General features: G+C 39.5%; 1 long non-coding RNA gene across 1 annotated transcript in view; it reads right to left on the reverse strand.

Moving 5' to 3' along the window:
- The window catches only part of LOC133253998 (uncharacterized), a 51,615-nt gene extending 46,705 nt beyond the window's left edge, over positions 1–4,910 (reverse strand). Inside the window, exons 1-2 of the long non-coding RNA XR_009738526.1 lie at positions 4,055–4,910; positions 3,826–3,969 (exon numbers count right to left, since the gene is read on the reverse strand). This is a non-coding gene — a long non-coding RNA (uncharacterized LOC133253998). The remainder of the gene's footprint in view (positions 1–3,825; positions 3,970–4,054) is intronic.
- Between the last annotated feature and the right edge of the window lie 20,585 nt (positions 4,911–25,495).

A 25,495-nucleotide genomic window follows, 5' to 3' on the forward strand; every position in this document is an offset into this window, starting at 1 on the left:
GCAGACATAGAGAGCAGACTTGTGGACATGGGAGGTAAGAGGAGGGTATGACAAATTGGGAGCGTAGGTAGTATATATACACTACCATGTATAAATGGTAGCTAGTGGGAAGCTGCTATGTAGCACAGGGAGCTCAGCTTGGCGCTATGTGATTACCAAGAAGGGTGAGATGGGAGGGTAGAAGGGAGATCTAAGATGGAGGGAATATATGCGTACATATAGCTGATTCACTTCGTTGTACAGCAGAAACTAAAACAACATTGTAAAGCAATTATGGTCAAAAAAAAAAAAAAAAACCAGTAGAACTGAATGGCATCCCCTAGGGTGTGAAGGCACATAAAGCAGAGAAGAACTCTGAAGACTGAACCTTTGGAGATGAGGAAGAGAAAGAAGAAGCAGTAAAGAAGATGGAGAGAAACCCATGAGGTATGACAGCTATCTTAACTGCTTCCTTGCCTTAGTTCATGTCAATCTCTGTACTGGAAATGCCTAGAAATACCTTCTCTAAGCTCCTTCATTTATTCACACCCTACCCACCTATCACAGACAGGTACTTAATGCCATGTTGTTTGTGACTGTGTTTTATTTGACAATTTAACCCTTATTTATGGTTTAGTTCTTTCTAGATGAACAATTTTTTTTTCTTAATCCATCAACATACCTTCCTATCCTCAATGCTGTTCTATGCTTTAATTTTGTTAAGTTGGTTCCCATCTGAATGTGTCTAGGAAACCTATCCTTCTATCACTTCCCAGCCATTCCAGACCTCAAGTATAAAATACACATGAAAATCACTGGTAACACCAGCCTAACAACAGGTGATAAAAGAAACTAGGGTTGTTTGTGGTCTGAAATCCAGATTTGAGGTGGTTCCAACATCTTGAGATGTGGAATGTGTAGCCATTGTGCTATGGCACAAACCCAGCAGCACTTAGGATCATCAATCAAAACAAATTAATAGATATATACATTCAGTAATTACCACACAAGGAAAGAGACATGTATGGAAAGCAATATCTGCCCTTATAGAATTCACTCTCTACATAAGCCAGGAAACAGACTACAATTTAAATTAAAAAATCAAGAGTTTAGGAGGACAATTTTAAAAATTTAAAACATGAAAAATTCCATTCAAGTTATTGTTTATCCATGACAAAAAGCTACATATATTGTTGATTGGTATCATTCCCAGAAGTGCTGTGAAAGGAGAACAAAACATGACATCTTGTCTATCAAAATAAAAGATAACCCCAGAGTCAGGCCTGGCTCAGCACAAGGCCAACTCAGAGCCAGCAAAAGACAACCACATGTGGAATGCATTGAAAACCGACTCTGAACACCACTCTGTAAAAATAAGAAGGGTGAGGGCGCCCCTCAGCTGACCAAGCACATCTCTCTGAAGGCAAGGGGCAGTCTGGAGTAGCGACATCTGCAGACCTGCTTCCCACCTCTCCCCAGAGACTTGCCATTGTTACATAAAGTTTCATTCGGGCTTGAACCAATAACCTAGAGAAAACTGTTCTTAGTCACTCAGTCATGTCCGACTCTTTGCGACCCCATGGACTGTAGCCCACCAGGCTCCTCTATCCATGGGGATTCTCCAGGCAAGAATATTGGAGTGGGTTGCCATGTCCTCCTTCAAAGGATCTTCCCAACCCAGGGATCAAACCCAGGTCTCCTGCATTGCAGGCGGATTCTTTACCATTGGAGCCACCAGAGAAGCCCAGAGAAAATTAGTTTAGACATTTGGTTTCTGGTACATGAAGTTAGTCCACAGTGTTCTGATGATGCCTTTCCCCAAGACTGGCGTTTTAGAGGGAGGAATAGTTTTGAATCTGTGCCTGCGATCACTACAAGTCTTTTGATTTGTACTAGTCATAGCACATATGCTCAAAGAACATGGAGATGAGTGATGTCTTTTTGTTAACTGATGACGTAAGCAAGATAGTTTTACTCAGAATAGCCAGAGTGGACAGGTCCACAGTGATGTCGTTTAAGTGCTATAAGAAGAGCATAAATTCAGCGATGCTGGATGATCTGATTGAGCCTTTAAACCACACAAGACTCGTTTGTCTTTACAGAACCATGACTTAAATGCTTTCTTTTATCAACATTTAGCTTAAAGTTATCTAGATTGTTTTTCCTTTCAATAAAGTTTTTAAAAAATCAAATAGTGCAGCTCTGTGAGGTGAATGCTGGCTCATAGTTAATCCAGCTTTATTAAGTCACAAACAAAGTAGGTAAAGATAAATTGAGGAATTAAAGTAAAATTGTTATTCAACAATAGCTGTGAATATTATGATATTGGTAAATAATCCATTAAGTGAGACAAATATAAATAGACCATAATTAACAACTAATGTATCTGCAAAACTAGATTTAATACAATATTATTGACATCTTCAGGCTTACAGATATCTTCTAGAGTAAAAATCTTATTTATTTACATCTGCTGTTGTCCTTTAAACTGATTCTGAAAACCAGAGAGCTCATATTTTATTTAAATGTATTAAACCCTTAGCATCTTCCTTTTGCTCATTTGGTTTATTATATTCTGGCAATATTTGTTGTTTCAGAGAAGCATAATCCCTTTAGTGAATGGGAATTTAAATTTAAATACAATCATCAAATCCAGAAGGCTTTTTAGTTTACAAAAATTACAAACCCAGACTAGTTATCAAAGTGTTATCATTCTAGTTTTTGTTATCTTCCTTTCTCTTGTTGATGAACCCTAGACATCAGATTAATCACCTTGCTTACTGGTAATGACTCGTTTGGGCTTCTTTTCTTGAATTTTTTTCATTTAAATGAGTCTTTGTCTTAAAAAAGCATGTCATCAGTCAAAATAATGCTATCACTTCTGAAAATATTTTCCTTTTCTGACATGCACCAAGGTGCCATAAAGTAGTGTTGACAACTCCATCTATAGCATTCCACAAATCTTAAGGAGATATATCATATGAAAACCACACAGTCTATATCCGGGCTTTGACAAAACCTGAAACATGGCCTGCCAACCACAGATAAGATTTTGAAATGAAATGTTAGTCACTGAAAAGGTGATAACAGAAACAAGGATCAAATGCATGTAGCCCTTCACCTGTGGCAGCCTGCGGTTTTGAGCCGTGCCACCTTACAAAAACATATTGCCATTTGGTCTCTTGGCAAAGTCAGTGGATATGCCTAGCATGATATCGCATGAAAACACACAGTGGACATGGTGTTAGATGCGTTGCTGGGAAAGTGCTGGAATTAAGAGATGCTGTGAAGCAATAACCCAGCATGTCTAGCAAATTGGAGAATAAGGGGTTGGCACAGCTTGCCACAGAGCCGGAAAGATCAAAGCAACATGGCGTCATGAGGTAACAATAGTGGCTCAGATGGAAACTATGAAACCTTCCAGAACAAGTGAATTTTCCCTTCTCCCCATCTTTCTCCCCCTCCTCTTCCTCCTCCTTCTATGTCTTCTCCCTACTTCTTTTTCTTTGAATCCTCAAGTGTTTTGAGATTTCAGGCTGTTCTCAGCTTCCTATGGAAAATTTCAGTGGATAAGAGGAGACAAAAACTCACGACAGTGAACCTAGACATGAAACATTAAACGGAAGGATTTTTTTTTTAAGATTCTTAAAAAAAAAAAAAAAAAACAAGCCAGAATGGCCACAAACAGTACCTTTAAGGCAGAATTTATAATCATTTACTTCTTAATGGTTCCTCCCCCATGCCATCCATTTTCAAACAAAGCTGAGTTTATAGCCATCATCTGAGATTACATTCCCGTGCAGTCGCCGTATTTCTTCTCTAATGATTTATTTAAAAGGGCCTCACCATGATAGCTCTCCAACTTTGTTCCTTCCTGTATATCACTGTTCAGGGTCAAATGCTGGAAAAGGGCTGGTCTCTGAGGCCTAACATATTTCACCAGTGGAGACTCTGGCTTTTCACTTCTCTTTCTCTCCTCATCACTTTCGGCTTAAAGAAGAACAGATGTGGAAACGTTTAGAAAAAGACTAATTGAATTTCACATAACACAATTTCGCATTGTTTGAGGAAGTACCTAAATCAACAGCACATTTTCCAAAGTCCCAGCCTCGCCTAATTAGAACACCAAACGTGTGACTAATTGGCCACACTTCCACCAAAGGCTCGGCGGCAGATGCGCTGCGGTTCGCTTCCCTCGCTCCCGCGGAGGCCAGCGGTTTGGCTGCGAGGAGCGGAGGTTCTACGTGAGCCCGGCGAGCAGGACGAGGAAACTCCCGGGGATGGCCGGAGAGCGAGTCCTTGCGGAGCAGGAGAATTTGGATCCTGGACGCGGCGGCAGCACCCGGAGAATTACCAGGAGATTATCAGTACATAAATTAAGAGATACTGGAGGCTCTGAAATTAGGACCCTGAATTAGCCTGCTCTTTATCATGTCGGCTTCGTGGTTTTAGAACTTGACATCTAATTAAAATATAATCCGATATGGTCAGCGAAAGGCTCCAGCTCACCCAGCCCTTTAGCAGAGGGAAGAGCTGCTTTTTGCATGCAACAGGAGGTTTGCTTTCTTCCTCGTTGTATTTCCTAATAGTGTGCTGGGGAGTGCGTGGGAAAGAAAAGGACATAATTAGAGCGAAGGCAGGAGGATGATTCCCGGCTGGATTTTATTACAAAACTCTGAGCCTGTTGCTCGAGGGGTCCTGTCTCCCCCACTTTCTCCTCGTAGGCATAAAACCCACGGAACTAGAAGTGATTTTAAAAGTCATTTAGTGCAACTTTCACATTTTATAGATGAGGATTCTGAGGCCAACAGAGGTGAAGTAATTTGCCTAGGGCCACACGTCTCTTTGGTGGCCGATTTAGGACTAGAAATCAAACAGAACATCCACCTCTCTTGCCATTTATACTTCCTCACTGGTGCTCCAGCTGATGTTGAAGAAACACTAGCACAGGGGTTCACAGTTACCTGCTGGTTGTAGAGTTTGTTCAATCCTGATTATTTAAACAGCAAAATAATCCACTTGATTGTAAATTTGCTAGAGAAATACAGCATTCTAATTTGCCAGCGTAGATCCTGGCTTGAGGGTATTTGACTATGTAAAAATCTGAACATTTGCATTAATTCAATCTTGTCATTTTCCAAATGATGAGAAATGAAAGTGAATATAGTTTTCTTTAGCAGGAATGCTTTTCTGAAAGAAGAGGCTGTTTCTCTAGATTCAAGTTAAACAAATGCTATTCATATTGATTTTGTGTCTGTCAAATCTGTGTCTTACACTTATTAAAGATAGAAAACATTCTGGCTTTAAAGTGTAAAATATATTTAGAAAACTCAGTGTTCCACTGAGGTTCACTCATCACCAATGTGTTTTATGTTGGGGAAATGTTTGAGCTTTTCTTTTACTATTCAGATTGTGATTTTTATACTTCTTTCTTCGTGATTGCTTGATGAAAGGCCAGGGGATAAAAATTAATGTAGCATCTTCACAAGAAAATTATGATTATTCAGGAAGACATGAATATGTCTTTGATCATCTACTACTTAGAATAATCTTTGCTCCCGTGTTTCTCCATGAAAACAGACGATTAGAGTTGATTATACTTATTTAGAAACTATCTCTAACTTTCACATGCCAATGAAAACAAAGCCATAGAACTCCTTTTTCTTAAGTTTTAATCAAATATTTAGAAAACTGGAAATGAAGCTAATAGAAGAAATTAAGATCAGATGTGAGCAAAACACTTCATGCATTAACAATCTTGAAAGTTCCTTATTGATAAATGGCTTAGTTCAGATAGAAAAATACTTATTTTTTTTCCCTTGATGATGATGTGTGTAGTGAAGAGTGATCATGACACTGAAGGACCATTGAGGGATTGACCAGAAATCAAATCAAGCGAGGGTGTAATGACTTTATAATAATACAGTGGGATTGTCTGTGGAATCGTTTCATCAACTACGTGATACGGCCAAATAAATGAAGAAGTGACTCTGTCATTTACAAGGAATCAGCCTTGGGAAAGTTGCTTCAACTCCATTTGCTTCAGACTGCAAGCACAAATGAACAAATGGACTGTGGCATGATGGTGTGTCAGCATGGTGAGTTCTGGCCATTTCTCTTCATCTTCCTGTGTTCACCACAGCCAAATGGACTGTTGGGTGGTCAGGATTTGTCATGAAGATAGACAGCCACTGGGAAACAGAGCCGATGGGTCTTCCGGGCTGTGATCCAGTGCTTTGCTTCTTGAAAAGGAGCGCTCCGTGCGTGTCACCATCGGTAACATGGTGGCTATAAATTTTCTTTCTTTCCTTCGTTATTTATTAACTATCTCACTGAGATAAACTGAAAGGGAAGTATTTTGACCTCTTCAGAAGAAAGACCATTTAAATGCATGAGGGATTTCCCCATCAAGAAGAAGTGATCAGTGACTATCTTAAACATTGATGAAGTAGGTTGATTTTTAAAATCATTTGTAGGCAATGAAGCAGCTATCTTTACCTTTTACAAACAATCCAGAATTACATTTTAAAGAAATAAGGGAAACCCTCCAAATTAATCACTGTGAAGCATCCTCTTCAAATGTCATATGAACCTATTGCATTTGGAATGAATTATCTGGTTTGTATAATGAGTTAAAGTAGCACTAATGGACCAAACACAGAGACATAATAAAACACTATTCTAGAGAGAGTAATCCCATAGATCAGCAAGCGGTCAGAAAAAATTAAGGGAGGGCCTTCACTGGTGGCTCACTGGTGAAGAGTCTGCCTGCCACTGCAAGAGACATGGGTTCAATCCCTGGTCCAGGAGGATCCCACGTGTCACAGGAGCAGCTGAGCCAATGAGCCACAACTATTGAGCCTGTGCTCCAGAGCTCAGGAGCCGCAACTACTGAGCCCAGGTGCCACAGCTACGGAAGCCCACATGCCGCAGAGCCTTTTCTCTGCAACAAGAGAAGCCACTACAATGAGGCCATAAACCACAGCCAAGAGTAGCTCCCGCTTGCTGCAGCTAGAGAAAAGTCCACTCAACAATGAAGATCCAGCACAGCCAAATAAATAAAATGAATACGTTTTTAAAATAGAGGGAAAATCTAGATCTTCTACCTATAAGATACAGAACACCCCAGACTTCTTTTTCTTCAAGCCTGTTTTCTCTCCCCACTTTCCTTACCCCTATCTATTCAACTTTGTGTCTCTTCTTGTAGGGTCAAGGAATGCACCTCTCTTTGCTTGGATTATGAAGAGCCATCTCCAAGATATGCATGAGTAGAAACATACATTTCTCCTTGTTTTGCTTCTCTTCAGGTACATCAAAAATGTATGTCTTCTGAGCATTTTATATCAAAGGAAAGTATTTTTAATTAAAGCTTGGGTCTCCTCTGAACTATGAAGACTTGACCAGACCAAGGACTGCCACATCATTTTTCTCCTCATTATCACCTCGTTAAGATCCCAGAACATGCCTCAGAGGCAGGGGGTTGCTTAACAAGGTGATAATGAGGAGAAAATGTCTCCAGCCTATTTGGGGCACAGCCCATGCCAGGTCTGATGATGGCAGAGCAGGTTGGATTGGGGCAGAACACATGTTAGGTACTAAAGTGTTGTTCTCTGAATGGGTTGGGCTCTTTTAAGGTATATCGTGTTTTCTTCTCATTACCATTGGTAAGTCAGTGGAGAAAAAAATGAAAACTTTGGGGGAAGGGACTGTAAGCTGCTTGCTAATATTCATTCATCCATTTATCCTTACTAATATGAACTCTGATTCATAGCTAGGCATTGCCATCCAGCTAAAAGACTATATTCTTTGTTTTTCGTGACTCTACAAGTACCATGTAACTATATTTTAGCCCATGATATTTAATTGGAAACATTTTTGCTACCTCCCAGAAGTGTCTTATAACAGAGACTTGTCTTTCTTTTTACCTTTTCCCTCCTTTAGGCTGGCTAGAAAGTAGATGTGATCATCTGAGCTCAGGCAGCCATCTTGGACCATGAGGTGGTAAAGCATAAGAACAGAAGGAACCTGGGCCTTGATGAACCTGTGGGTATGAGGCAGCTTCCCTTTTGATATACCAGAGAGAAACCAACTTTTATCTTGTTTAAGTCAGAAGTTTTTTTGGTGGTGGTCTTGATGTAAGCTGAATCAAATATTACTATGCATGTTTAAAAAGATAAACTTTGTGGTTTTTAAAATTAATTTATTTTAATTGGAGACTAATTACTTTACAATATTGTGGTGGTTTTTGCCATACATCAACATGAATCAGTCATGGGTACACATGTCTCCCCCGATCCTGAACCCCCCTCCCACTCCCTCCCCACCCCATCGCTCTGAGTTGTGATGCTATATTTAATCCAAAGTACATGTGCTTCCTATTTTTTCTGTTTGTCTTTTCTTTCCATTTTATTTTACAGTTTTTTTTTTAAGTTGAAGTGTAGTTAATTTACAATGACGTATTAGTTTCTGGTGCACAGCAAACTGATTCAGATATATATATATATATATATAGATACATGTATATATACCTGAATTTTCCCCTGATATACATATATGTACTCTGAATATAGAAAGAATATATATATATATATATTCTTTTACATCTTTTCCATTGTAGTTTATTACAACATATTGAATGTTGTTTATCCTTAGCTCTTAATTGTCACTCAAGCCAGAACATCTGTCATCAGTGATGTGTGGAGCCAGCTCACCCCAGCTCACAGAAGCCACTTTTTACAGATTCAAAACTTTGCAAACCAGTTGTTAAAATACACCCATCAGTAAAATTTAAACTATAAAAATTATAATGTAATAAATTATGTTAATGCCAAGGGTAAGAAATATTTGAAAATTACCATTTCCTAATAGTTTTACTGTTTTCTGTGCCCTCACATTTATATTATACCTCTATGTTAGAAGTACTGTGTAGGTGTTATATGCATCTCTTACTAACTCCCTGTTTAGCAATGTGACATAGGTAACTTGAAATCAGTTACAGTGGGAATATTTTCACCATGGAAATTGCCAAATACAAGTGAGGGCTCGATGGGAATTTTTGTTGTTGTTGTTGGCTGTCTAGTCTTAAGAAAGTGATGGAGAAAAGTGTTAATAATGCAAGTTAAACTTAAAAGTATGTTGTATCTAGTACTGAAGTTGAGAGAAGTTTCAATTTAATGAATATTACTTGTATGGGGTGGGAAATAGTTTAATAGTAAGCTACCTATTAGACTTGGTGAAAGTAATTCTATTGGTTGAAGAGGCAGCAGATTGGGATACGACTTCATTTGTCAAACTATGGGTGGATTGCAACTATAGGTGGGTTCAGCAATAATTAATAAGGGTTATAATTATAAGGTCAGGGGCAGTGGCCGAGAGTACCAGACTGCGACGGCGCAGGAACCGCCGAGAGGAGCTACCCCGCGTCCAAAGTCAGCGGGGGCGGCCAAGAGGAGATATCCAGCTTCCGAGGTCAGGGGCAGGGCCAGGAGGAGATACCCCACGCCCCAAGCCTGAGGCCAGGGGCAGCGGGTGGGAGGAGCTACCCCATGCCCGAGGCCAAGGGCGGTGGCTGGGAGGACCAACCCAACGTCCAAGGAGCCATGGCTCTGCAGGCACAGGAGGGCCTAGAGGAGCTATCACACGTTGAAGGTCAGGAAGGGCGGCGGTGAGGAGATACCTCTCCTCCAAGGTAAGGAGCAATGGCTGCGCTTTGCTGGAGCAGCCGTGAAGAGATACCCCATGCCCAAGGTAAGAGAAACCCAAGTAAGATGGTAGGTGTTGCAAGAGGGCATCAGAGGGCAAACACACTGAAACCATACTCACAGAAAACTAGTCAATCTAATCACACTAGGACCACAGCCTTGTCTAACTCAATGAAACTAAGCCATGCCCGTGGGGCAACCCAAGATGGGAGGGTCATGGTGGAGAGATCTGACAGAATGTGGTCCACTGGAGAAGGGGATGGCAAACCACTTCAGTATTCTTGCCTTGAGAACCCCATGAACAGTATGAAAAGGCAAAATGATAGGATACTGAAAGAGAAACTCCCCAGGTCAGTAGGTGCCCAATATGCAACTAGAGATCAGTGGAGAAATAACTCCAGAAAGAATGAAGGGATAGAGCCAAAGCAAAAACAATACCCAGCTGTGGATGTGACTGGTGATAGAAGCAAGGTCCGATGCTGTAAAGAGCAATATTGCATAGGAACCTGGAATATCAGGTCCATGAATCAAGGCAAATTGGAAGTGGTCAAACAAGAGATGGCAAGAGTGAATGTCGACATTCTAGGAATCAGCTAACTGAAATGGACTGGAATGGGTGAATTTAACTCAGATGACCATTATATCTACTACTGCGGGCAGGAATCCCTCAGAAGAAATGGAGTGGCCATCATGGTCAACAAAAGAGTCCAAAACGCAGTACTTGGATGCAATCCCCAAAATGACAGAATGATCTCTGTTCATTTCCAAGGCAAACCATTCAGTATCACAGTAATCCAAGTCTATGCCCCAACCAGTAACGCTGAAGAAGCTGAAGTTGAATGGTTCTATGAAGACCTACAAGACCTTTTAGAACTAACACCCAAAAAAGATGTCCTTCTCATTATAGGAATGCAAAAGTAGGAAGTCAAGAAACACCTGGAGTAACAGGCAAATTTGGCCTTGGAATACGGAATGAAGCAGGGCAAAGACTAATAGAGTTTTGCCAAGAAAATGCACTGGTCATAACAAGCACCCTCTTCCAACAACACAAGAGAAGACTCTACACATGGACATCACCAGATGGTCAACACCGAAATCAGATTAATTATATTCTTTGCAGCCAAAGATGGAGAAGCTCTATACAGTTAGCAAAAACAAGACCAGGAGCTGACTGTGGCTCAGAACATGAACTCCCTATTGCCAAATTCACACTTAAATTGAAGAAAGTAGGGAAAACTACTAGACCATTCAGGTACGACCTAAATCAAACCCCTTATGATTATACAGTGGAAGTGAGAAATAGATTTAAGGGCCTAGATCTGATAGATAGAGTGCCTGATGAACAATGGAATGAGGTTCGTGACATTGTACAGGAGTCAGGGATCAAGACCATTCCCATGGAAAAGAAATGCAAAAAAGTAAAATGGCTGTCTGGGGAGGCCTTACAAATAGCTGTGAAAAGAAGAGAAGCGAAAAGCAAAGGAGAAAAGGAAAGATATAAACATCTGACTGCAGAGTTCCAAAGAATAGCAAGAAGAGATAAGAAAGCCTTCTTCAGCGATCAATGCAAAGAAATAGAGGAAAACAACAGAATGGGAAAGACTAGGGATCTCTTCAAGAAAAGAGATACCAAAGGAACATTTCATGCAAAGATGAGCTCAGTAAAGGACAGAAATGGTATGCACCTAACAGAAGCAGAAGATATTAAGAAGAGATGGCAAGAATACACAGAAGAACTGTACAAAAAAGATCATCACGACCCAGATAATCACGATGGTGTGATCACTGACCTAGAGCCAGACATCCTGGAATGTGAAGTCAAGCCTTAGAAAGCATCACTACGAACAAAGCTAGTGGAGGTGATGGAATTCCAGTTGAGCTATTTCAAATCCTGAAAGATGATGGTGTGAAAGTGCTGCACTCAATATGCCAGCAAATTTGGAAAACTCAGCAGTGGCCACAGGACTGGAAAAGGTCAGATTTCATTCCAAATCCCAAAGAAAGCCAATGCCAAAGAATGCTCAAGATCAGATCAGATCAGATCAGATCAGTCACTCAGTCATGTCCGACTCTTTGCGACCCCATGAATCGCAGCACGCCAGGCCTCCCTGTCCATCACCAACTCCCGGAGTTCACTCAGACTCATGTCCATCGAGTCGGCGATGTCATCCAGCCATCTCATTCTCTGTCGTCCCCTTTTCCTACTGCCCCCAATCCCTCCAAGCATCAGAGTCTTTTCCAATGAGTCAACTCTTCACATGAGGTGGCCAAAGTACTGGAGTTTCAGCTTTAGCATCATTCCTTCCAAAGAAATCCCAGGGCTGATCTCCTTCAGAATGGATTGGCTGAATCTCCTTGCAGTCCAAGGGACTCTCAACTACTGCACAATTGCACTCATCTCACACGCTAGTAAAGTAATGCTCAAAATTCTCCAAGCCAGGCTTCAGCAATATGTGAACCATGAACTTCCTGATGTTCAAGCTGGTTTTAGAAAAGGCAGAGGAACCAGAGATCAAATTGCCAACATCCGCTGGATCATGGAAAAAGCAAGAGAGTTCCAGAAAAACATCTATTTCTGCTTCATTGACTATGCCAAAGCCTTTGACTGTGTGGATCACAATAAAGTGTGGAAAATTCTGAAAGAGATGGGAATACCAGACCACCTGATCTGCCTCTTGAGAAATTTGTATGCAGGTCAGGAAGCAACAGTTAGAACTGGACATGGAACAACAGACTGGTTCCAAATAGGAAAAGGAGTTCGTCAAGGCTGTATATTGTCACCCTGTTTATTTAACTTATATGCAGAGTACATCATGAGAAACGCTGGACTGGAAGAAACACAAGCTGGAATCAAGATTGCTGGGAGAAATATCAATAACCTCAGATATGAGATGAGACCACCCTTATGGCAGAAAGTGAACAGGAACTCAAAAGCCTCTTGATGAAAGTGAAAGTGGAGAGTGAAAAAGTTGGCTTAAAGCTCAACATTCAGAAAACGAAGATCATGGCATCTGGTCCCACCACTTCATGGGAAATAGATGGGGAAACAGTGGAAACAATGTCAGACTTTATTTTTCTCGGCTCCAAAATTGCTACAGATGGTGACTGCAGCCATGAAATGAAAAGACTCTTACTCCTTGGAAGGAAAGTTATGACCAACCTAAATAGCATATTCAAAAGCAAAGACATTACTTTGCCAACAAAGGTTCATCTAGTCAAGGCTATGGTTTTTCCAGTGGTCATGTATGGATGTGAGTGTTGGACTGTGAAGAAGGCTGAGCGCCGAAGAATTGATGCTTTTGAAGTGTGGTGTTGGAGAAAAGTCTTGAGAGTCCCTTGAACTGCAAGGAGATTCAACCAGTCCATTCTGAAGGAGATCAGCCCTGGGATTTCTTTGGAAGGAATGATGCTAAAGCTGAAACTCCAGTACTTTGGCCACCTCATGTGAAGAGTTGACTCATTGGAAAAGACTCTGATACTGGGAGGGATTGGGGCAAGAGGAGAAGGGGACGACAGAGGATGAGATGGCTGGATGGCATCACTGACTCGATGGACGTGAGTCTCAGTGAACTCCAGGAGTTGGTGATGGACAGGGAGGCCTGGCGTGCTGTGATTCATGGGGTCGCAAAGAGTCGGACATGACTGAGTGACTGATATGATCTGATCTGATCTGATAATTATAAGGGTTCAGCAAAAATTAATGATAGCATTCTGTGACAATTAATTAGCCATAAGAAATTTACAGGGAAGATTATTGCATATTTTCTTATTTTAAAATTATGTACTACATATACTTCCTATCAGTAAAGTTTATAATAAATCCCTGATAGCTCAGTTGCTAAAGAATTTGCCTGCAATGCAGGAGAGCCCAGTTTGATTCCTGGGTTAGAAAGATCCCCTGGAGAAGGGATAGGCTACCCTTTCCAGTATTCTTGGGCTTCCCTTGTGGCTCAGCTGGTAAAAAATCTGCCTGCAATGCGGGAGACCTGGGTTTGATCCCTAGGTTGGGAAAATCCCCTGGAAAAGGGAAAGGCTACTCATTCTACTATTCTGGCCTGGAGAATTCCATGACCTGTACAGCAAAGCATCGGACGCAAGTTTCACTTCACTTCACTTCATGTACTTTTATATATGCACACATTTTTTTTTTCAGGGATCCAGTTGTTGAACATTTATCAGCACACCATTATCTGAGAACCGTCTACTATTTCTCCACTTCTGTCATTCTTTGTGTGTGGGTGTGTGTGTGGGTGAGGTGGTGGGGGTGGGGGAAGTTGTGGTCAGTAATATCCAACTCTTTTACTAGTCTATGGACTATAGCCTGCCAGGCTACTCTGTCTGTGGGATTTTCCAGGCAAGAATACTGGAGAGGCTTGCAGTTTCTTCCTCCATGTGATCTTCCCAATCTAGGGATTGAACCCGCATCTCCTGCATTGGCAGGCAGATGCTTTACCACTCAGCCACCAGCGATGCCCTACATTCAAGTAATTACTAAATCCCCCTAGATTTTAATTCAGAAATGTTGCTTGAATTTGTCTATTTCTGCACACCCCATGGATAGCTCCTTAGGGGAGATCTTCATAGTCTCTCTCCAGTTCATGCTCCAGGCCATCAGCATACGTGTTCCTTGACGGGGCGGATGTGCTGTTACCACTTTCTACTTGACATCACTCCGTGGCTCTCAGTGATCTAGAGCATTACAACCTAATTTGCTCTGCAGGGATCAATTTCCTGTCATATCCCTTCAGTCATTCTGAGCTCTTTGCTATTCTCTTCCTTTATTCCAACATCAAGCCTAGTACATAGGACCTGACACAATGTACTGCAATCTTTTGATTACAGGTCTGTCTTCATATAATAATAAGGATGATAATTTAGCTATCTTATATCCTGAGAATTTAGTACAAATGGCTAGCACATGTTACAGATTTAAGAAATATTTGTTAATTAAATGAAACAAAAGTCCACTCTGCCAAACAGCTCTCCAAAGTATCTTAACCATGTTACATTCTCTTCCTCAATGTAGGAGGGAATTCATTTTCCCACATGCTAGTCATCACTTGTTATTGCTTGTCCTTTATTATGGTCTCCTTAGTGGTATAAAGTGATATCTTATTGTGGTTTTAAATTGCATATCCCTAATGGTTAATGACATTGAGTATCTCTTTAAGGGCTTACTAGCCATTTGTATACCTTCTTTGAAGAAAAGGAAGAAACCCAACTTCATTATCTTGCCGGTGTATATCTAATCTATATTTATTGATAGTATTCCCCACTGAATTGCTTTGATACATTTCTATAAAACCAATTGACCATAAATGTAAGGGTTGTCAATGAATTTTCAAATCTATTCTATTGATCTATTTGTCTATTCTGTGTCAGTACAATGCTGTCTTTCTCACTGTGGCTTTTGAAACTGGGAGATCAGTACTTTAACTTCATCTTCTTTTTTAAGATTGTTTTGCCTCTTCTGGTCCCTCGCATTTACATATGAATTTTACAATCAGCATGTCAACATATCGAAAAACATCAGCTGAAATTTTGATAGAAGTTGTGTGAGTGTGTAAATAAATTTGGAGAGTGTTGTCATTTAACAATATTAAATCTTCTGATCTATAAACACGGGATGTTCTTTCAACAATATTTTTTTCCATGGAAAAATCTTACACTTCTTGTGTTAAATTTATCCTTAAGTATGGTATCATTTTTGACTCTATTATAAATGGAGCTGTCTTCCTAATTTCATTTTTGTATTGTTCATTGGCAATGTGTAGAAGTAAAACTGAGTTTTCTGTATTGATCTTTCATCCTTCAAACTTGCTAAACTTAAGGTTTTTTGTAAATTAGATTTATTAGGATTTTCTGTATACAAGATTGCATTAGCATGTCATCTGAAAATAGAAATTATTTTGCATCTTCCTTTCCAAGCTAAATGCCTTTTATTTCTTTTTCTTCCCTAATTTCCCTGGCTAGAAGCTCCAGCACAAAGCTGAATAGAAGTGGTGAAATTGGCATCCTTGTCTTGTTCCTCATCTAAGGGAAAAGCATTAACTCTTTCACTATGAGCATGATGTAAATGTGGCCATTTCTTAGATGCCATTTATCAGTTTGAAGACATTTCTTTCCATACTTTGTTTGTTGAGTGGTTTTATTTAGTCATGAATGGGTATTGGAATTGTTATATAACATTATATTAGTCTCAGATGTTATAATATAATGATTTGATATTTATGTATGTTGTGAAATCATCATCACAATAAGCCTAGTTAGTATCCATCACCACACTAATTTACACTTTTCTTCTTGTGATGACAAATTTATACTCATCAGATCAGTTCAGTTCAGTTGAGTCACTTAGTTATGTCTGACTCTTTGCAACCCCATGGATTGCAGCACTCCAGGCTTCCCTGTCCATCACCAACTTCAAGAGCTTGCTCAAACTCATGTCTATAGACTCGGTGATGCCATCCAGCCATCTCATCCTCTGTCATCCCCTTCTCTTCCTGCCTTCAATCTTTCCCAGCATCAGGGTCTTTTCCAAGAAGTCAGTTCTTCACATCAAGTGGCCAAAGTATTGGAGTTTCAGCTTCAGCATCAGTCCTTCAAATGAATATTCAGGACTGATTTCCTTTAAGATTGACTGGTTTGATCTCCTTTGTAGTCCAAGGGAGTCTCAAGAGTCTTCTCCAACACCATAGTTCAAAAGCATCAATTCTTCTGTGCTAAGCTTTCTTTATAGTCCAAAACTCACATCCATACATGACTACTGGAAAAACTGTAGCTTTGACAAGATGAACCTTTGTTGGCAAAATAATGTCTCTGCTTTTTAATATGACATCTAGGTTGGTCATAACTTTTCTTCCAAGGAGCAAGCATCTTTTAATTTCATGGCTGCAGTCACTGTCTGCAATAATTTTGGAGCCCAAAAATATAAAGTCTGTCACTGTTTCCATTGTTTCCCCATCTATTTGCCATGAAGTACTGGGACAGGATGCCATGATCTTTGTTTTTTGAATGTTGAGTTTTAAGCCAGCTTTGTCACTCTCCTCTTTCACCTTCATCAAGAGGTTCTTTAGTTCTTCTTCACTTTCTGCTATAAGGTTGGTGTCATCTGTGTATCTGAGGTTATTGATATTTATCCCAGCAATCTTGATTCTAGCTTGTGCTTCCTCCAGCCTGGTATTTCACATGATGTACTTTGTATATAAGTTAAATAAGCTGGGTGACAATATACAGCCTTGACATACTCCTTTCCCAATTTGGAACCAGTCTGTTTTTCCATGTCCAGTTCTAACTGTTGCTTCTCAACCTGCATACAGATTTCTCAGGAGGCAGGTCAGGTGGTCTAGTATTCCCATCTCTTTAAGAATTTTACACAGTTTGTTGTGATCCACACAGTCAAAAGCTTTGGTCTAATCATTAAAGTAGAAGTAGATGTTTTTCTGGTATTCTCTTGCTTTTTCAATGATTCAACAGATATTGGCATTTTGATCTCTGGTTCCTCTGCCTTTTCTAAATCTAGCTTGAACATCTGGAAGTTCATGGTTCACGTACTGTTGAAGCCTGGTTTGGAGAATCGTGAACATTACTTTGCTAGCGTGTGAGATGAGTGCAGTTGTGCTGTAGTTTGAGCATTCTCTGGCATTGCCTTTCTTTGGGATTTGAATGAAATCTGACCTTTTCCAGTCCTGTGGCCACTGCTGAGTTTTCCAAATTTGCTGGCATTTTGAATGCAGCACTTTCACAGCATCATCTTTTAGGATTTGAAATAGCTCAACTGGAATTCCATCACCTCCAATAACTTTGTTCGTAGTGAGGCTTCCTAAGGCCCACTTGACTTTACATTCCAGGATGTCTAGCTCTAGATGAGTGATCATACCATCATGGTTATCTGGGCCTTGAAGATCTTTTTTGTGTAGTTTTTCTGTGTATTCTTGCCTCCTCTTCTTAATATCTTCTCCTTCTGTTAGGTCCATATCATTTCTGGCCTTTATTGTGCCCATCTTTGTATGAAATGTTCCCTTGGTGTTTCTAATTTTCTTGAAGAGATCTCTAGTCTTTTCCATTCTGTTGTTTTCCTCTATTTCTTTGCATTGATCACTGAGGAAGGCTTTCTTATCTCTTCTTGCTATTCTTTGGAACTCTGTGTTCAGATGGGTATATCTTTCCTTTTCTCCTTTGTCTTTCGCTTCTCTTCTTTTCACAGCTATTTGTAAGGCCTCCTTCAGACAACCATTTTGCCTTTTTGCATTTCTTTTCCTTGGGGATGGTCTTGATCCCTGACTCTTGTACAATGTCCTAAACCTCTGTCCATATTTCATCAGGCACTCTGTCTATAAGACCTAATCCCTTAAATCTATTTACATTCATAGCAACTTTCAAATGTTTAATACAGTATTATTAACTATAATCACCATGGCGTACATTATATTCCTGCTGCTGCTAAGTCACTTCAGTCACATCCGACTCTGTGCGACCTCATAGACGGCAGCCCACCAGGCTCGCCTGTCCCTGGGATTCTCCAGACAAGAACACTGGAGTGGGTTGCCATTTCCTTCTCCAATGCATGAAACTGAAAAGTGAAAGTGAAGTCACTCAGTCATGTCCGACTCTTCACGACTCCATGGACTGCAGCCTCCAGGCTTCAGTCCATGGGATTTTCCAGGCAAGAGTACTGGAGTGGGTTGCCATTGCCTTCTCTGACACTATATTCCTAGGACTTGTCAATTTTATAGCTATAAGTTTGCACATTTTGACCACCTTCATCCATTATGCTCACCCTACACTCTTGCCTCTAACAACCATGTATCTGTTCTCTGTTTCAATGAATTTAGTCAAATAATCATTCTTAATTGTTTCAAATAATATAAATGGGGACACTATGGCCAAGAAATTAACCTATAGAAGTTTCTCTCACCATAGTTACTTTAGAGGTAGTTTCACAGTGAGTGTTAGTCACTTAGGTGTTGTGTCCAACTCTTTGCCACCCCACGGACTGTATCCTGCCAGTTCCTCTGTCCATGGAATTTTCTAGGCAATAATACTGGAGTGGGTAACCATTCCCTTCTCCAGGGGATCTTCTTGGTCCAGGGGTTGAATCCAGTCTCCTCCATTTCAGGCAGATTCCTTACCATCTGCACCACCAGGAAAGTACCCCTAGAGTTAGTTAAGTAGATTTAATATTGTAAAAAATATAAAAAAAATTATTGAGACAGATTATAGCCTAAATTGCTAAACTGCAAAATCAAAGTTTCTGGGGATGGGGGATAAATGAAATAAATCCAGCTCTTAGAATTCTGCATTGTGGTCAGAAAAAAAAAATGTTTGCTATAACTTCTACTCTATTAAATTTGTTAAAATTTGTTCTGTGTCCTTGAGCTCTATCTTGGAGAATGTTCCATGTGCACTTGAAAGGAGTGTGTACTCTCTTGGTTTGGGTTGTAATATCCTATATTTATTAAGTTCAGCTGGTCTATTGTATCATTTAAGATGATTGATTTTCTATCTGGATGATCTGTCCATTGATGTAAGTGGGATATTAAAGTCCCCTACTACTATTGTATTACTGTCAAATTCTCCCTTTATGTCTATTAGTACTTGCCTTATATATTATATGCTCTTGAATTGGGTACATTTATGTTAATGATTATAACATCTTCTTCTTGTACTGATTACCTTTAGACAAATCCATGAATAAGATGTGAAATATACATACATATATATATATATAGGAATATTAGTCAGCCATAAAAAGAATGAAAGTCTGCCATTTGCAGCAGTCTAGATGGATCTAGAGAATATTATGCTTAGTGAAATGAGTCAGACACAGGCAAATACTATATGATATCATTTATACATGGAATCTAAAACACAATACAGATGAATGTATATACAAGACAGAAACAGACTAACAGATATAGAAAACAAACTAGCAGTTCCCAAAGAGGAGAAGGATATAAGATGGAGAAAATTAAGAGTGTGAGCATAAGAGATAAAAGCTAGAATGTGTAAAATAGATAAGCAACAAGTGTGTGTGTATATATATATATATATATATATATAGCACAGGGTATTATAGCCATTAGCTTATAATAACTTTTAATAGAATATAACATATAAAAATACTGAATCACAATGCTATACATCTGAAACTGCTATAATATTGTATATCAGCTATATTTAAATTTTTTTAAGTATATGGCCGTGGCCCCTATCTGAGAAAAAAACTGCACAATAGAAAAAAGTCTGTTGACCGATATCCCCTTAGTGACATGAAACAGCTTTGTATTAAGAGAAAAGAGACTATATGAGCCTTGCAGTATTTGTCCAAAACTTATCTTGATATTTGCCTCTTCTGCCTCTTCCTCATTCCAACCCATACCCAACCCTACCCTCAGCTTCTGGACTTTTTTGATGTCCCCTTTTCTTTTCTCATTTTTGTCTTAAATTTCTTCTCCTCCCATCAGTAAGCAACCTCAAAATCTTCAACCATGCTTAGACTGACTTAGTCCCCAGCTTTAGATTTAGTTATCCATAAATAATCACCAATACAGACTAGGCATTCTTTTATTTGTCTACAAATTCTGTTCAATATCTAGTACAATGGCAGTCTATAAATGTGTAAAAAGTATTAAACACATAGAACTGGGCAAATACCTTGTAACTCAAATTGATGACAAAGAACTTTTGACTAATCTTATGGAGGTATCATCATGTACATGGCAGGAGCTGGGGAAAGAGGTAGCAATCAAAGCCAGCCACATTCTATCAAGGACTCTGACCATCTGTTGGTCAGTCGATCTAGATTTCCCATTCTACTTCTTCTCTGAAATAGTTGACTCACTTTACTTTGTACACATACATATTTCTCTTCTAAGATTACTCTGCCTTGAGATAGATACCCTGACTGCCTTATTGAATACAAATTCCTTCTTAGTAATCATAACATTAATTAAGATACTTTGAAGATTTTGGCACACTTGTTACAATACTCTTAACTAAGTTATTATTACATGTAAAATGGCCAGTGTGTCTTGATTTACCATTTCAAGAGTTGGCACAAGTTTTCCCATAACACGTTCAGTTTCCTACCACCTGTTGTTGTTCATTAAAGTCAGTCTTAGAGGACGCGTGATTCAGGTAAAGGTACAGTCAGTGACACAGATTTTATCTTTGGAACAGGCTTCCCTGAACTGTAATAGAAGCCTCCAAGTCACACACATATATAATGATAAAGGACAAAAATCTAACTGGCAGAGTTCTTCAGACAGAAAGCAAGTGATATCACAGTAACTTGAATCCATATGAAAAAACCAAAAGCATCAGTAGAAATAATTGTGAAAAGCAGAATAATTGCATGTTTCTTCTGCTTGTTCTCCTAACTGACTTAAAACATTATCACATAAAACAATATGCTTTTAATTGTGATGCTGGTTCTATAACACATAGACATGTAATATATTTGACAATCACAATGCAAAGGAGGAAGACAGGAACAAAACTATACTGAAATAGGAAGTAGCACCACATTGCAACCTGAATCCATAGGAAGAAACAAACAAACAAGCAAACAAAAACAGGCAGAGTAAATAAGAAAATTAATATAGCAAATTCAGTTAATGTATATTTTTTCTTTTTTCCTCTCAGCTTCTTTAAAAGACAGTTTACATAAAATGATAATTGGATCAATATATTGTTCAGTCTATAAAACATGCAAGCATAATACATGTAACATAATAGCCCAAAAAGACAGGGAAGGAGGGAATGAGAGTAAAGTTTACATTAAAGTTTCTGTATTTCATTGGCGCTAAGAAAGTAAAAATCCAAAATGCATTTTGATAAGTTATATATCCCAAGCTTTAGAGCAAGAACTCAAGAAATAAAACAGAAAAATCAGTAAAGCAAGTAAAATGTCACACTTGAAAATATGTACATAATACAAAAGAAAGCAAAAAAAAAAGAGGAATGGAGGAAAAAAGATTGAGACATACAGAAAATTAAAGCTTACATGGTAGATGAAAATTCAACCTTATAAAAAATAATATTAGGATTTGGATTCAATGTAATGATAGGAGGATCCTGAACCCATCTCCTCCAGGGGACACACCACATCTATAACCATGGACAGAGAAAGTTCCTCTGAGGAGTATAAAGCAAAAGCTAGCTGAGCAAATTCTATGCATTGAGCAAACAAACAAACCCACATCACAGAGGTAAGAGAGAACGAAACACAGTATCACCTTAAACTAAACTGGTATGGGGACCTAAAATTGGGAGAGAACTCAACTCTCAGCTTCTTGAGGAGCAAAGGATTTGAACTCCACATGTAGCACCTCAACATTTAAGAGCTGCACCAGAGACTAACCCTTAATACATCTAGGGTTTTTTTAAGGAGAAAAAAAAATTTTTTTCACAAAGTTGCACTTTACTAAATTGCTCGAGGTCATGATTAACTTAGGAAATAAATTTTCTTAAATCTAGAACAAAAATTGAAGACCCATTGCCCAAACATCTAGTTTTGAAAGCCAGTGGCTTCCAGGATTCTTCATAGTTCTGCCCCCCTGCCTACTTCACTAACCTCACTTCCCACCACTGATTTCCTGCTGTCCATGTCTCATGGTTCAGCACACAACACTACCACATACATGTAGTTGACCCTCCACACGTGAAGGTTCCACATCTCAAAAGGAATGTGTATCCCTGTGTGAAGCTGTATAACTCTGACTTGTAAGGGACTTGAGCATCCATGGGTTTTGGTACCTGCAGAATGTTGGAACCAATCCCACATGGATACTGAGGGATGACTATATTCTACTCTTTCCTGGAATATAATTCCCCCGGATATTGTTCATATGAAGAATTCAGATGTGTAAACGAGGATGCTTCCGTAGTGTCACCTTCCCCAGGGTTCTCTTTGTGAACTTTTTAACTCAGTCAAGCTTTCCCAGTGACTCAGTGGGTCCACCTGCAATGCAGGAGACACAGGAGATATGGGCTCAGTCCCTGGACTGGGAAGATCCTCTGGAGGAGGAAATGGCAACCAGTATTCTTGAGGGAGGAATATATAGTGTTTAGCTGTGCTTCCTAATGGCTTAGACCAATGTTTAGCACTTAACTGGCATTAAATAATTATTTATTGAATAAAAAAATGGATGAAAAAAGGAAGGAAATAATGAAAAGTGAAGAAAACCTTATTTTAAATGGAGATAAGAAATTGGCAAATAATTCTATGAGTGAATTAATCTTGTAGCTGTTTTGTTAAACATTAAGGAAACTGACAAAGTCAATAAAGAAATAACCGCTGACCTCATGAAATATTCAATATACAATATTTAAGAAGACAAGACTAATAAAAACACTAAATGACACAAATAAATGGAGTATAAACTCCCAAACCTATGCAATGCCTGCAGAGAGACCTGTAGGCTGGAAGAGTGATTTTTAAAGATGGTCAGCTCTTTTCATGAAGGAAATGAATCTTGTACAGAATTTTGATAAGTTGCCCCTGTAGAGTCATGATGTGGATGTATTTTAGAGGCAGAATAAATAGCATTAAGTAAAGCTGGTAAAGAAAGGAATAATTCTGCACTCCAGTGCAGACAGTCTGCTGGCCCAATTGTCTGTAATCCCATCTTGGAATACCGACCTCTTGGTAACAGATGCTTCCAGTAGCTGCTGCAGCAACTTCAGTGAATTGCAGGGTCACTTGGTTTAGCCATGGAATGAACTCATCTGGCTGTGAAGTGTCTCAAGGGTGATGCTGGAATGAATCACATTTGTTTCTAGCATTCAATCAGATTCCCAAATCCAAGACATATTTGTATACGAGTCAAGGCAGAATAGTGTGGTGCCAAAGTGTATGATGGGGCACAGCCGCATTCATACTTGTTAACAACTCTAGTGCTTCATACTCCAATATGGGACAGCCTTGGATGAAAAGCCCTTTGCCAATCTGCAAAAGTCTGGCAAAGTATGGATTTACTCTTCTTATTGTAACTTAATAGATTCATCAATGAAGACCTATTTAATTTAAAAGGAATTAGTGGTTTTTTAATGAGAAGTTTCCCCACAAAAATTCCTCTTGGGTGGGAAGGGGAAATAAATATTGACTGTGTGCCCTCTATTTGCCAGGAATATTTGATCTCCAAAAGCATCCTGGAATGTGGTATCATTATATCCATTTTACAGGTGAGGAAAATGAGCCTCAGAGAAGCGACTTTCTCAAAAGTATATGTGCTAACATTCAAATCTTGGACAACCTGACTCCAAAACACAGCTTCTTCTGCTGAATCTCCATTATACCTGCTGTCTACAGGAAACACAGAGTTATGAGATAATAGCGATTTTGCACTTTACAATTAAGAAAACCAAGAAATTTATCTTCTCAAAACTAAAAAAAATTAAGACAATTATTTTATTTTTTGTGGCATTAATATTTAGTAAGTCTGTCTAGTCAAGGCTATGGTTTTTCCAGTGGTCATGTATGGATGTGAGAGTTGGACTGTGAAGAAAGCTGAGCACCGAAGAATTGATGCTTTTGAACTGTGGTGTTGGAGAAGAGTCTTGAGAGTCCCTTGGACTGCAAGGAGATCCAACCAGTCCATTCTGAAGGAGATCAGCCCTGGGATTTCTTTGGAAGGAATGATGCTAAAGCTGAAACTCCAGTACTTTGGCCACCTCATGCGAAGAGTTGACTCATTGGAAAAGACTCTGATGCTGAGAGGGATTGGGGGCAGGAGGAGAAGGGGACGACAGAGGATGAGATGGCTGGATGGCATCACTGACTCGATGGACATGAGTCTCAGTGAACTCCGGGAGTTGGTGATGGACAGGGAGGCCTGGCGTGCTGTGATTCATGGGGTCGCAAAGAGTTGGACACGACTGAGCGACTGAATTGAACTGAACTGAACTGAAGGAGAAAGAATTTTTTTAAATATCCGTCTGATACTTGAATATCATGAAGAATAAGTGCCTGAGAATTTGGAATTAAGCAATGGAGTGAAGTGCTCTAGTCTTTCATCTAGTGGAAGTTCAGGACAGGACAAGGTGAAGGGCCAGTGCCATGCAGACATATTGACATGGAGTGAGATCTGAGAGGTACAGAGGGTTTCATCAGCCCTCAAATTTTTTCACTATTACCTGGTAAAATTTACAGCTTCCTATAAAAAAAAAAAAGATCCTCAGGGTAAGACACTCTTCTCAGGAAGTCTGTATTATTTTACACTTTCTCTGTTTTTGGCTGCAAGGCATAGCATGCAGGACCTTAGTTCCCTGACTGTGGATTGAACCCGTAGCCCCTGCAGTGGAAGCTTAGAAGCTTATCCATTAGACTGCCAAGGAAGTCTCTCTGGAAAGTCTATTTTATTTTATATTGAATTATAATTGCCTTACAATGTTATGTTAGTTTCTGCTGTCCAGCAAAGTGAATCAATGATATGTATATATATCTCCCCTCTTTTTTGGATTTCCTTCCTATTTATATCACCACAGAGCATTGAGTACCCTGTGCTATACAGCAAGTTCTTATCAGTTATCTACTTTATACATTGTAGTATACATTCCTGATGTCTTAGGTGGTAAAGAACCTGTCTGCAATGTGGGAAACCTGGGTTTGATCCCTGCTGGAGGAGGGCATGGCAACCCATATTTATTTATATATATAAACAAGTTTCAGTTAAATTCAGTTCAGTTCAGTTGCTCAATCGTGTCCGACCTTTTGCGACCCCATGAATCACAGCATGCCAGGCCTCCCTGTCTATCACCAACTCCTGGAGTTTACCCAAAATCATGTCCATTGACTCAGTGGTGACATCCAG

Source organism: Bos javanicus, chromosome 9 (genome assembly GCF_032452875.1).
Source record: "Bos javanicus breed banteng chromosome 9, ARS-OSU_banteng_1.0, whole genome shotgun sequence".
Lineage (NCBI taxonomy): Eukaryota > Metazoa > Chordata > Mammalia > Artiodactyla > Bovidae > Bos > Bos javanicus.